This window comes from Camelus bactrianus, chromosome 8 (genome assembly GCF_048773025.1).
Source record: "Camelus bactrianus isolate YW-2024 breed Bactrian camel chromosome 8, ASM4877302v1, whole genome shotgun sequence".
Lineage (NCBI taxonomy): Eukaryota > Metazoa > Chordata > Mammalia > Artiodactyla > Camelidae > Camelus > Camelus bactrianus.
This window is the reverse complement of record NC_133546.1, coordinates 84,083,237-84,097,296: the sequence shown is the minus strand read 5'-3', so window position 1 is coordinate 84,097,296 and position 14,060 is coordinate 84,083,237. Positions and strand designations below refer to the sequence as shown.

General features: G+C 38.2%; 1 pseudogene; it reads left to right on the top strand.

The window, feature by feature from the left end:
* Positions 1 to 1,215: 1,215 nt before the first annotated feature.
* On the top strand, positions 1,216 to 11,442 carry LOC141578291 (guanylate-binding protein 6-like; annotated as a pseudogene).
* Positions 11,443 to 14,060: the final 2,618 nt, after the last annotated feature.

The window sequence follows — 14,060 nt, the reverse complement described above, 5'->3', positions numbered from 1 at the left end:
CTATATACCAGGAATAAGGACAATGATCAAATTTGTGTTTCTTATTATACATCTCAATATCACACACCCATAATATCTTGTCATAGGTGTCTGCAGGTCTTTCTCCCTGCAGCTTTCCCAAGCAATGCCCACTGCTTCTCCCTGCCTAAGATCCAAATAAGGGAAAAGATAACAGTCCTTCAGGCAGCCCATGAGATGTCAGAATATTGTAAATGCAGTCTCCTCTGCTCTGTTTATTTTGAAAAAGGGAATTGGAAACTCAATTGATGCCTTAGATAGTCTATTTTATATATTCACTGGTAACCTCTTGCTCTAGGCATCTGTGGAGCTGTCTCTCCACATTTTTCCTTGAGAAATACCTGCTGCTTCTTTCCACCTGATATCCAAGTTTTACCACCACCTACCCCTCTGCCACCCTTCCCTGAGTTTCATGTGAAGTGAAACAGAGACCTGAAGAGGCAGCCCTGACAGTTTAGAACACTATAAAATTCCCTCTCTCTGAATCAGGGGAGGGAATTGGGAAATGATTTGCCACTTCCTTAAAGACCTTACCAAAATGGGGACCGAGGGCAACAGAAAAACCACAGAATTTCCTACCATTTTGAATGAGGCTGTTTCTTGATTTGGTATTTGGTTGGTTGCTTTGGACCTTTGACTGTTTTATGGAACTACTGTAAGGTTATTCTAGCTAGTATTTTGGTTGTTGTTTATATCTCCTTGGGGAAACAAGAGCTTAGAGTTTGCTAGTCTGTCATTTTGCTCAAGTATGTAGATTTTCAATCCTTTCTCAATGACATTCACTCAGCCTTTGTGAGAACCATTTACCTCATTTCCAAAGTAGTTATGTTAATTACTAACTTTCAGTCTCTTGTTAATATCAGTTTAGCTGGATATGTAAGTTATTATCAAAGGGCTTGGTATATTGTAGGCCTTCAGTGCATCATAACAATAACTTTAATTATATTATTATTTTGAAATAACAGTTTGGAGAGTGATATTATATTATTTCACTACCAATATCATGAGAGACTTGAGGGAATGATGGGGGAAAACCTCTGCATTATGCTAATTCTAGGTTACATTTTGTCTCATGGAAAGCACAGAACTCTTACTTAACTTATCCTAAGTTGATAGATGCTTTGTATAAGTCTGAGTTAGAGAATGACTTTATAATCTGATTTCCCCTAAGAAGCTCTTCTAGGTTGGCAGGTTGCCATGGCATCCAGACCCAAAAGGATGGGCACCATTTGTCTGCTGGAAAGTGTCAAGGTGCTTTCAGTGAACCAAAAATCTCTGCAGATTCTTGGTGAGATTTCTTTGCCAGTGCTGGTGGTGGCCATTGTAGGGCCGTATCATACAGGCAAATCCTACTTGATGAATCATCTTGCAGGTCAGAATCATGGTGAGTGTTGTACTGGGTCAAGGACCAATTGCTTGATTCTAGCTAATACCTCAGCTTCTTAATTTTTGTCCTGATCTTGTGTAGGGAGAACCAAACTTCTCTTAACAAATCAACTTTCCACTCCTTTTTCTCACTGCTAAACCACTGTCTTACTGTAATTCATTATCATATTGTATGTTTTATTCCTGTAAAGCAAAATTTCTCCTACCAATTCTCACAATCCTACCTTATTTTACATGCTTAAGCTCTGGACTCTTGCAATTGTGTCTACTCGCTCTTGAAACACATTTTGCTTTTTTATGGACTATACTCTTCAACAAATAAATGTGTTAAAATGTCTATAATCTTAAAAATATTTCCTGTATGTCATATATTACTGTGGCTAACACCTCTCCCCACTTTTGAAATATTTGTCTGACAAAAAATATAATCTTGATTTTTTTTTCCCACCTTTTTCTCTTCCCATGTCTGTCTTCAGTCCATTTCTCTCTGGCTTTGAACCTCACCGTTCTTTCAAGATACTCTTGTTATGGTTATCAGTGACTTCCATTTTGTCTGATTCATGGATTCCCCTTTGCCTCTATGTTGAGCCCTTGCTTGGTATCTTTATCACAATTAATGTTCCTTCCTCCTTGAAACAGATGACACACAAAGTAGGACATTCTTGAGGAAATGGAGAAAGCACCAACTCGTATGCTGGGATACTGACATTCCAATAGATCTGACTCTGTAGCCCCTTGGTTGTTTAGATTATCTGCTCTAACTGAATGCTGCTTTCTCCCCTCTCCTCACAGGCTTTCCTCTAGGCTCTACAGTGCAGTCTGAGACCAAGGGCATCTGGATGTGGTGTGTGCCTCACCCACGCAAGCCCAATCGTACTCTGGTGGTCCTTCTGCACAATTAGAGCCTGGGGGATGTGTGAATGGTAAAGCAGAAATTCACAATTAAATCCTTTTTATTCTGGATTTTCCCCTTATCTCTCCATGGTCCTAGAAATTTTACTGCTTTAATCTGTAAAATCTAGAAATCAATTATAGTAAATAAGGCAAACTATGTTTTGTTTGAATCTCACTTCTAGGTAAGTTATCATAGTGTCTTAGATAAATTCTTTTATTTCTTGGCACTGTGTGGATGACTTGATTACATTTAGTAAGTCATTATTGAATGGCTGAGTTCCAGGCCTTTGGACTTAGGATTGTAGATATCAGTGACCAAAGTAAATGTCCTGCCCTAAAAGAGTCTTTAGTTCAATTGACAAGACATTATCTGCAGTCAGATTTAATACCATGTAATTGGGAAAGAAGCAGGCTGGAGAGAAGAAGAAATTACGTTGCATTGCAATCCCCAATTTGTGGGAATTTCATGGGAGCTCCATGCCTGGATTGGCTTTTTTGAGTTATCCTGATTTTGGGACAGGGGTGCTGATACATTTTTGAAGAGCTGCTCCTGAAGCCTTTCTAATTAAGAGGGCTGACATCTGAAGACTGTCTTCCACCAGCACTCCCAACAGCTGGGGGAATAAGTCCTTCAGTTTTGAAAGGCAATCCAGGCAGCACCTTACTGGTTTTGAGAACTTACAGTTAAGCATAACTAAGAAAGAGAAGTATCAATCTGTGAGTGAGGAAAAATTTCTGATTCACCTTCTTAGCTACAAGGTGAAGAGTGTATTTGAGGGTTGGATTTAAGAGACGGGTTTACATTTTCTATGATGAAGTTCATCAACTACTCACAGAGTGTTCTGGAAATCTGTGAGACACCTCTGAATGTGCAAGTTCTATAAAAGTAAGTTTTTGTCCTACAAGAAACATTTTAAAATGGATTTTTGGTGTTTTAGCTTTCTGCTAATGGGTGAAATGAACTATCCCTCCTTTCCCTCTTTTGAGATTTATTTGGAAATAATACCTACATTTTTATAGCTCTGTCTTTTTTCTCAACAGGAGTTAGAAAGTCTGCTTATTTTTAAAGCCATATATCAAACAATGATATAATCTTGCTGTTGAAATAATTGTTTGTCATAACTGCTACTTCTTCTTATCCTAATTGATTATTTTTAAAAACTGGGTTTTGGGGAAAGAAAGTAATGAATAGACTCTTATCCCACCAAACTCCCATTTAGAATCTTCTCAACATAAACCACAGTTTTTGCATTTACACTGGGAGCAACTTTATATGCCATTTATAATAAAAAAAAAACTATTTCCAGTTTATGCCATCATTTAGACAATGCTATGATTTATACAACTTAGCCTGGGCTTTAGGGCCCTTGATTAGGCTGCATGAAACTCACCTTAACTTCTCCAGTTGCCCTCTTCCCTCAAATGACTCTGTTCTAACTACAAGACCCCTGTCTTCTCCCATCTCTAATTTTGTTTCTCTGGGTTTTCCTGTCTATGGGATCACCTTCATTTCTTCAGTTCCACATTTACCAGTTCTTTAATATTCAGCTCAAGACATTGAGGAAGCTTTCAGATCACATATTCTTTCTCCAAATTTCATAGCTCTGTTCTTCCTTGATAGACTTCTAAATTTTAGTTTAGTGTTATAGCTATAGGTTTCACTGCTTATATACATTACTGAGAGTAAGCCTTTTACAGATACTTCTATCTTTGTTGCACTTACTATTGTGGATGTTTGTCCACTGCTTTGAAATAATCATGTTGTAAGAAAATTTTCATTTTTAGCATTGCTTTTTTAAAATCTAAGAACAATGGGGGATATTTAGTAGCTTCCTGCAAGTATTTATTGATTGCATATAATTTAAATACCCAGTTATGTCAACTATGGTGTATTTTATATGGACTCTGATTAATAAATATATGCAGAATGAATAAGTGCCCACACTCATCACTGAATTCCTAATTACACAACAGGTACTGTATTAGTTTTTCTGTATATGTTATTTTACTTTATCCAATTGAGGAAAAATAAAGCACTGTGAAAACTAGAATCATTTTATATATGAAAAATTTGCAAACACAAGAAATGTCTCTGTAATTGTCAAAGTTGACATCTGCATTTACATCTGTCTTCAATTTCTTTGCATGGTGAGTATGTTAGCTGAAATAATAAATGAAACCATGATTGAAGAAGTGTACAGATGAATTTCTAATGTAGGGGTAAACTTCTAACTCTCTTGTTCTAATGTGCTTTCTAGGATGAGTCTAAGAAGGATTCATGGATCTTTGCCCTGGCCGTGGTTCTCTGCAGTAGCTTTGTCTAGAACAGCATGAGCACCATCAACCACCAGGCCCTGGAGTATCTGCAGTATCCTTCCAGGTCCTGAACCACCATGTTTCACTGAATTCATGGGAATGAGGATAGAGTCAATCTCTCCCTTCCTGTCATTTAGTTTCTTGGGTGGAGCAGAGGGGACCCATGGCAAAAGAGTGTGTTTATACTATTTTTATACTAGAGAAATGTGGGAATTGTTGGTAGTGAGTTTCTTTTCCCTAACCAAATGTTAGTTATGCGACAGAGCTTGCAAAACATCAGGGCAAAGTCCTCTCAAACACCTGATAGAGTAGAAGATTCCACAGAATTTGTGAATTTCTTTCCAGACTTTATCTGGACTGTATGGGATTTCACCATGGAGCTGCAGTTATGTGGTCAGCCTATCACAGAAGATGAGTACTTGGAGAATGCCCTGAAGCTGATTCCAGGTATCAGAGTATGGCCTGGGCAGTGTACGGTCCAATAGAGTGTGGGATCTACTAAACAATATCCCTCATCTCTGTGATTGCATTTGTATTTGAGACTAAATCAAAGTCTGTGGAAATGGTGGCTGGAAAGTGGGTTGCAAAGATCTAGGGGCTACAGTTGAAGTTTACTCAAGAAAAGTAAAGTGTAAAGTGAAATTACTCAAAACCAATTTGTTTTTTATACATCTTTAAATTTAGCATCCAGATTTACATGGGTGATGAAACATTCTAAAGACTGGACACTATGTTTCCTGTTCCATCAATTTTTCTCTGTTGAAGAAAACAACTAATCAGCTAATTGTTAGACATGAAACTGCAGTGAAAAGCTTATCTAATGAACAAAATATAGATTTCACATATTATTCTTTTCAAAGAGGGCTAGAAAACTTTCTAATCCTGTATAATTATATCATCTACAAAATGACTGTATGTTCTAAATAAACCTGAAGAAGTGACTGTCTTTACAATCTATGCCTTTTCAATAATACTGACAATTATTAGAATATTCATTTTACCTTCCACATCATAGCTTTCTCCTAATTCCCACATGTTTACCCATGAATTAATTACAAGGTAAAAAATTATTTTCATGGGTTACATTTCCAAGGATGTGTGTCTATTGAAACCTTGAGAGAAATATCAATCACAATTTAGTCATTCTTCCTTTCACGTTTCTATTTATGATTTCTCAAAACAGCTATTAAGAAATTGGCTGGCAGGAGAGGACCAAATATAAACATTTACCTCAAAGAGTTTATAGATTAGTGGTGATACCTTAAAATTATATTTCAGGTACATTTATACTTCAGAGGTGTTTACTAATAAATACATAACACTGCATCAATTATTTTTAGCATCAAAACAGTTTTTCTTAAATAATGAGGATGTCATTCCTAATATTCCAATTACTGTCCATGATCCCTTGTTTGTACCTCTCCTTTTTGGTTCCACAGCTTAATTCCTACATGAGGTTGAGTTGAGCAGAAAGTTTCATGTGACCTTTCATCCTTTTAGCTGCTAGTTAAGCAAACACATCATAGACAACCATTCTACTATGTGCATGTGTGGAGAGACCAGCCATAGGTTTCCTTTACTGGATCAGATGTCTCCCTAAATTTCTCTGCAGTTATATCATTGGTATAAGTCTGATGTGCAAAGAAGTATTGAATGTCTATGTTAAAAGAGTTCTATGTGTAGAAATGGCAAAGACACACAAATCCCTGCCATGAACACCTGTAACCCCCTCGCCTCAAGACTCTACACACTCTAATCCCTGTTTTTCTGTCCCTCAGGGAAGAATCCCAAAGCCCAAACATCCAATCTACCCAGAGACTGCATCAGGCATTTATTTCCAAGATGGAAGTGTTTTGTCTTTGACTGGCCAACATAGGAAAAAAAAATTCTAGCCAATATTGGGATGGTAACTGAAGACCAACTGGATCCTAAATTCCAGGAGCAAACAAAAAATTTCTGTTCTTACACCTTCATTGATGCAAGGACCAAGACCCTCACAGAAGGAATCATGGTCACTGGGAAAGGTGAGTCTCTTTTTCCCATTTCCATGGGGACTGCTATGTGTTGAATATTTTATATAATGTGCTTTCTAGTATTTTTGTTTGATTCTATAAAGGATTCTGATTTTACAGACTTTTATACTCCATGAAGAAATCTGTATACTTTATAATTATCTCACTTTGGGGGATTTACAAATTCCTTCCCCAAATTGCAACTTTTGTCAATGATATCGGTGACTCCCACTTATCTGAAAACATCCTCCACTTAGAATATAATCACTCTCTTGGTGTAAAAACAGAATACTGCATGTTTTCAAAGGAAGTCCTATACAATAAGTGTTCTTCACAAGGAGAATTCAAAAGATATTTTGATAATTTAGAGTGGTCCAAAAATAAATATTAGCCCATAAATCACTGAAAATCCATTCAAAGCCTCAGAATTAGGAATAAATTAAACATGGTACACTTTGCCTCATCTGTCTATCTATGTAATCTGTATTGCTTTCAATTTTTAAAATGAGAAACTGCATTTTCCAGGTAGCCCCTAGTATTTTAGATAGAAGTAGATATTAACTTTTTTAGTCCTGTGGCCTGGAAAACCATAAAAATGAAGAGTCAGTAGGAAAATGAAGGTGATAATAGTAGAAGGAGGTAGGGTTGCGTGTGTGTGTTTGTGTGTGTGCATGTGTATATGACCCTAGAAGCATAGTCTCAGAATCCTGGAGCCATTGACTGATAACTTGATATTTAGCCCCTAAATTTCCTGGCTTCTTCAGGGCTGAGGACTCTGGTTGTGACCTACCTGGATACTATCAATAGTGGAGCAGTACCTCGCTTGGAGAACGCGGTGACAACTCTGGCCCAGCTGGAGAACTCAGCTGCCATTCAGAAGGCAGACAACCACTACAGTGAGCAGATAGCCCAGCGAGTGAGCTTCCCCACAGACATGCTGCAGGAGCTGCTGGAGGTGCATGCTGCCTGTGAGAGGGAAGCCCCTGCAGTCTTCATGGAGCACTCCTTCAAGGAAGACAAGCAGGAGTTCCAGAGGAACCTTGTGGTAATCTGTCTTAGTATTTACTTTATGTCGCCTCCCCTTGAAGAATGAAGCCTAGAAGTGTTGTTACCGGTCCCATGGCTCATCTCTCACTCAAGGATAAAGTAGTCCATGTTCTCATGAGGGACAGAGTTTCAAAGGACTACATTTCCTTCTTTTTTGACTGCCAGAACTCAGGCAGTTTATCTGGAACTCCCTTTGACCTTCAATGAAAAATCAGTATAGATATCCTCTTGAAATAAATACTTCTGTGGATTCCAAGCCTGTCCAGAACACCCAAGACATTCTTTAGCTGGCTTCTTTTCTGTGAACACACTCCTATGGCTGGGAACCAAAATTTCTCTTTTCAGATCCACATCTCAGGCCACTTTCAGCTTAGGTTGCTCCTTGTTGTATCTATCATTGAAGACAGAATCACTGAATGTGGCAGCTTCAAAGAACCAGAGAGATTAGGTAATGCAATTCCAACAGCTCAGATGAAATACCCAAAGGAGGTTAGGGAACTTCCCCATGGTCTTCCAGAGTTTTCAGAGCTGTGAATAAATCAAATCTTGTGACTGCTGTTTTATTACATGTCCTCCAACAGAATACTTTTCTCATGAGGAACACAGTTAGACCAATTCTTCTACCAGATCCTTTGGAAATTTACTTCCTCTGTTCCTTGCTTCTGGTGACAGCCCTCTATCTTTCTTCCCTCTAGGAAATCATAAAGAATAAGAAAGATGGTTTCTTGATGCAGAATGAAGAGACATAAATCAAATATTGCCAGACTAAACTTGATCAGCTTTCAAAGGCACTAATAAAATTATCTCAGCAGGAACTTTCTCTGTTCCTGGAGGTATTGAACTCTACAGGAAAGTAAAGGAAAGTATTGAAAAGGAAAATTACCAAGTGCCCATGAAACAAGTGAAGGTGAGGAATAAGGGAAACATGGGGAACCTACAGAATACTCAAAGGGGTCTCCTGAAAATCTGAGAGTGCAGCTCCATGCATGCAAAAAGAGAGTGTATGGTGCCATTCAAACAGCTGTGGCTTTTAAGGTTCACTGCATGCTATTTATTTCTGAAGAGAGTACAAATGTCAACTCCCAACCATGAGTACAGATTTCTTAAATCCACAAGAGACAGAACAGAAATTATTCATTTTTTTTTTACTCAACAACATATTTGACGTGTTGAGCACTGATAATTTACAAGTCAGTCTTTGTACACAAGGATGATCACAAGTGAGACAGGAAGTCAACTACATAGGCAAGCTATAACACTCAGGAAAGAGCTACTTAGGTGTTAGAAACAAATATAATACTAATACTAATAATACTAATACTACTACTACTACTACTACTACTACTACTACTACTACTAATAATAATAATAATAATATTAAACTATAATAATGCAACTAATATATATTGAACTGTTGTTTCCTATAGCCAAAATGTTAAGCTCTTTCCCTAGAATCTTTAACTTAATCTTTCAAATAGCATTAAGAAGCATCTACATTATCAACATTTTAAAGATCTCAACTGAGAAGCATAGGCAGGTTAAAATAAGTTGTCTAAAGTTATAACCAGCTAGTGGCAGAGGAGAACAGCAGCACAATTTAGAGGCACTATTTCACACTGGTAAAGCAGATATGTAAAAGCACCAGAGATTTGGGGTTTGTAGAACTGAACATGATTCTGACTGGCTGGATTCTAGTGTGGGGAGAAGGAAGTAGCACTGGGCAAGAGACTGGAGAGAGACAGGTCACTCTAAGGAGCTTGGACTCATTGTAAGGAACCACTGAGGAACTTTAAACTTGAAGCAAAAGTTACATGGACTTAGTTGTCTTTGCATCAATAATTTCCCTATTGGAAATCTAATTTCTGTGCTCCTCCTTGGTTCCTCAGGCAAATGAGTTCCTCCAGAGGTTTCTGCAGTCCCAGATGGCACTAGAGAAATCCTGCAGGCAGATAAAGCCCTCACTGATGGGGAGAAGCCCATAGCAGGTACAGGGTCGGGCTGGGCTCACAGTGGGATGTGTATGTTCTTGCAGTGCCCTCTGACAGGTGTGAGAGCAAAACCTTCCCAATACCGGAGCTTCCTTCCTTTCTGTGGAACAACACTGCTGCACCTGGAAACAGCAAAGGGAACTGTGGTTGGACGCCAGACAGGCAGAGCCTTTTCTCTCACATTCTGAAGTGTGTTCTCGATGGTGTGGACATGGGGTTTTGGGGGAGGACTTCAGAGATTTCCTACCTCTCTCTTTAATTTGGTTTGGCCTCTGAGCTCAGGAGGGTGGAGGTCAATCCTTGCCTATTTTTTTCCCTCTCTAATACCTTCCAGGGGCAGAAGAGTGGACCTGGAAGGAGACAGCTGAGAAGGAACAGGAGCTGCTGAAACAGAAACTGCAGGAGCAGCAGCAGCAGGTGGCGGCTCAGAAGAGAAGTCTCCAGAAACACATAGTTCAGATAATGGAGAAGATGGTGAGAGAAAGAGAAAACCTGCTGAGAGAGCCAAACAAGATATTGGAGCATCAGCTGAAGGTGAATCAGGCTGTGGCAGTAGTAGAGCTTGATAGCTTTGCCATGGTACCCCAGGAAGGGATGGGTGAAGGTTACAGCATGGTCATGCAGAGATCACAAGTGCATCTACTGCTTGTGATTTATTAAAACCCTGAAGCCTTTGAATCCTTCCAAAACCTTTAAATTTGGCTCTGTAAGTAGACTTTGGAGACTTCAGGATGAGTATTCCCCCCTCTACTCCAAGCCCTCAGAGAATATAAATAGGGTTGAATAGCCATTTAGAGAATTTTAAAATGATCTCACAGGGCTTGATTGAACAGATATTCCAATTATGTGTGTTTAATATGAACAACAACTAATATGCTCTACCAAGGTCACTACCTTTTACCAGGAGACCTGCTCAGCCCAAGGCCCTGAGGTAGATCTGTTCTGACATAAAACTACCAGAAATGTCCAGACTTAAAAACACATAGAAATGATAGATTTTACACTTGCTGCATTGCCTCCAGGTGTGGACAGATCCCCAAGCTATCATGTGGCTTGGAGGGATTTCTCTCATTGTTCATCTGAACATGATTTATAAGAGATTTCTATAATTTAGGGGCCATGTGTTTATAACAGATTTCTATAATATGGGTGACAGTGTCATCCTGAGTGGGACTGAGAATTAGTGCAGTCAGACCAAGGCTACCTCTCATTTGCATTTTTTGACTGGAAAATATTACATTTGTCCTCATGCCAGGCTTAGCCTCCTGGCAAAACCCTAAGGTATATGAATATTATTAAGGCTGTAAACTACACTTCTTCTTAATATTTCGGTCCAAACAAGGAAATATTCCTTGTTACAAGAGTCTCCTTTCATGATTAAGAGAGAACAATTTTAGGAATAAAACAAAGATAGTCTGACAAAGTTTCAAAGTTTGACAAAATGTAATCCTTGAAAAAATGGGAGATTTAAAAAGTTTTACTTCCTTCCTCATTTTTTTTTTTTTAGGTCCAAGAAGATCTGTGTACTGAAGGATTTAGAAAGAAATGTGAGGAGATGAGTACAGAGATAAATCATTTGGGAGAGAGAATTGTTGATACTAAAAATGATGATAGTTCCTTGCTTGCACAAGCCTTGGACAACCTTGGCAAAAGAATCGCTTCGTTATTGCCTGCCCCAGCTAACATTCTTGGTAATGTTATGAAAGTAGTGAGCTCACTATTTAAAAAGAAGTAGCTCTCCTTGTAAAGAAATCAGATATATAATATAATATACATGTATGTTCTCTGGCCTATTTCTGATACGCATGGTTTTCACTTTCATCCAGCAATGCTTTAAATATAAAAAGTGATTTCTAGAGAATACTGATGCCTGGCCCACATTAGATAGAATAAATGCATGGACAATTTGATATAGTGTGTTCAGATTTAGGAAATATATATGCGTGCAAAATAATATATATGTGTATGTACATATATACAAGAGTTTCACTGAGGCTTCACTTCTAATGGCAAAGGATTGGAAACCACTTAATGCTCATTTATGTAATTTGGTAATATATATTTTCCTTGTATTTATACTAGAATACTATGTTGCTAGTAAATAGATAGTGGAGCTCTATTTGTATAAATATAGAACAATCTGGAAGATAGAATGTAGAGTGAAAAAATGAGGCACAAAATAGTTTGTATAATGTGTTCACCGTAAAAAAAAAAAAAAGGCAATTATTTTGGGCACTCATACACATGTATGTAAAGTACATTTCTGGAAGATTCATTAGAAACTGGTATCATTGGTTCTTCCTGGAGAAGACAGCTTGGCATCAGGGATGGAAAGGACACATGCTTTTCATTATATACTCTATATTTTCAATTTTGCAAATTTAGCTTGTGTTATTTCTCGAATAACAAAGAAAACAAACTACAATACTAATAATTAAAATAGTAAATGGAATGTGAATAAATGGAATTGCTCATTGCTTCCAGAAATGACATTAGCCTGCTTAATGAGGGGTATAAGACTAAGATCAGAATACTAGAAAATAACCTTTGCATCCTAATCTTGTTTTTGCTTTGGCCTTGGTTTTTAATCCCTTATATTTGCTTCAAAAATAAGGTATGAACTTTCCTGTTACCCCTTGAAATCTCAACAACAGTAACCTTTAATTCATAGGTTTCAATTACACTTTTACAGTGTTTAGAAACAAATTACTAAACACTAAGAATATTCACTGGTGAGAGGAATTCCCATCATCCTTAAGTTCAGTGGTGGCATCTCTGCTGTTGGCAAGTACAGAAGGGGTGATGCACCACTGCAGAAATGGATGCCTTCATAGTAATGGGGAATGAAAAACCCAGACACACAGAGGCCAGGTGTTGGCATTTAAACATCAGAATTCAAGTACATACAATAAGAGTAATGAGCATCGTGGTTTGTCTTAGCTCAGGCTGCTATAACAAATTACCATAAACTGTGTGGCTTACAAAACAAACATTTATTTCTCCCAGTCCTGGAGGCTGTAAGTCCAAAAGCACTGTGCCAGCATTGTTATTTTCTTGGTAAGGGTCCTCTTACAGCTTTACAGATGACAAGGTTCTTACTGTATCCTAGCATGGTGAAGAGAGAGAGACAGAGAGAGAGAGAGACAGAGAGAATGAATCTCATGATTCTTTGTTATACAGGCACTAATTAGATTCATGAAGGCCCCACACTCATTATCTAATCCCTCCCAAACCCCATTTCCAAGCACATTGGGACATTGGTATTTGGGGTTTCCTCAAATGGACTTTGGAGAACACATTCAAACATTCAGTCTATAATTTGGTTGGAGTGGCAGCCAGCAGACCTGACCAGAGGAAATTCTGAAGATGGCAAATAAAACAAGGTGTCTGTAGAGAAAAAAAGAATGGGGAAGAAACCATTGGAATCAAGGATATATATAGGAAGCTGAGAGGTAACATTGATAAAAGGTTATAATCCGTAGCCTTGGTCTAAACCAATTTCAGATGATGGAACTATCACCTGGAGGGGAGGGCAGGATCCCAGGAGAGAGGACCTTGCAACTCAGGGATGAGGATAAATGATAATGATTTTCACAGTGCCTCTCCTAGGGGACCTCTGGAAATGTTCTTGGATCCATATGCTGGGAAATGAGAATGCCCAAACACTTCAAGGACTCTCAGAATCAGGATCCAAGCTAGGAGTGATGCTCAGATCCTGAAAAGACATCACAGTCTCCCTGTTAGAGGTACATGACATCCTGGTATGAACACAGTCTTGGCCCAGGTGCAACTAACTTGGTCTAGTATTTTTTTCAAATAAAAGTATAGTTCGTCTGAAGACAGACACCATTTTATATATATATATATATATGTATTTTCTTTACATCTTCATAGTGTATGTTTAGGCACAGAGGGTACTTAGTAAGAAACTTCTGTAAAAACAAAAAGCTGACACATGTGTGATTGTTTTCAATTGCCAGAATTCCATGATCACACCAAACCTCTGAGATAATAGATTGTTTGGATTTTAGATATTAGATTAAGGTCTCTAATTTGACTTAAGGACCAGAGGAGCAGAAGAAACTCTTTTGGTACAGTTTCCCCCTCTGTGACCTTATTCACCACAGTCTCAGTATCTCTGCGAGGATGTTAACTCATCTCCACTGGAGAATTTAAATGACTCCGTCTAGTCGTGGCTTCAAGTGTTCAGAAGGAGAATGAATGGCTTTGCCTTTTAAAGAAGAAACCATATAGTAATGAATATGTGACCAATGTATCATGGGGTTTAATGCAAAAGTAAACTATTCTACAGAAATATCTGTATATCTGTTCCCACTGAGAGCTTGACTTAAGCAGATGTTCTAATCCCTTGGACTAGACACACCCTGCATTGAAGAGC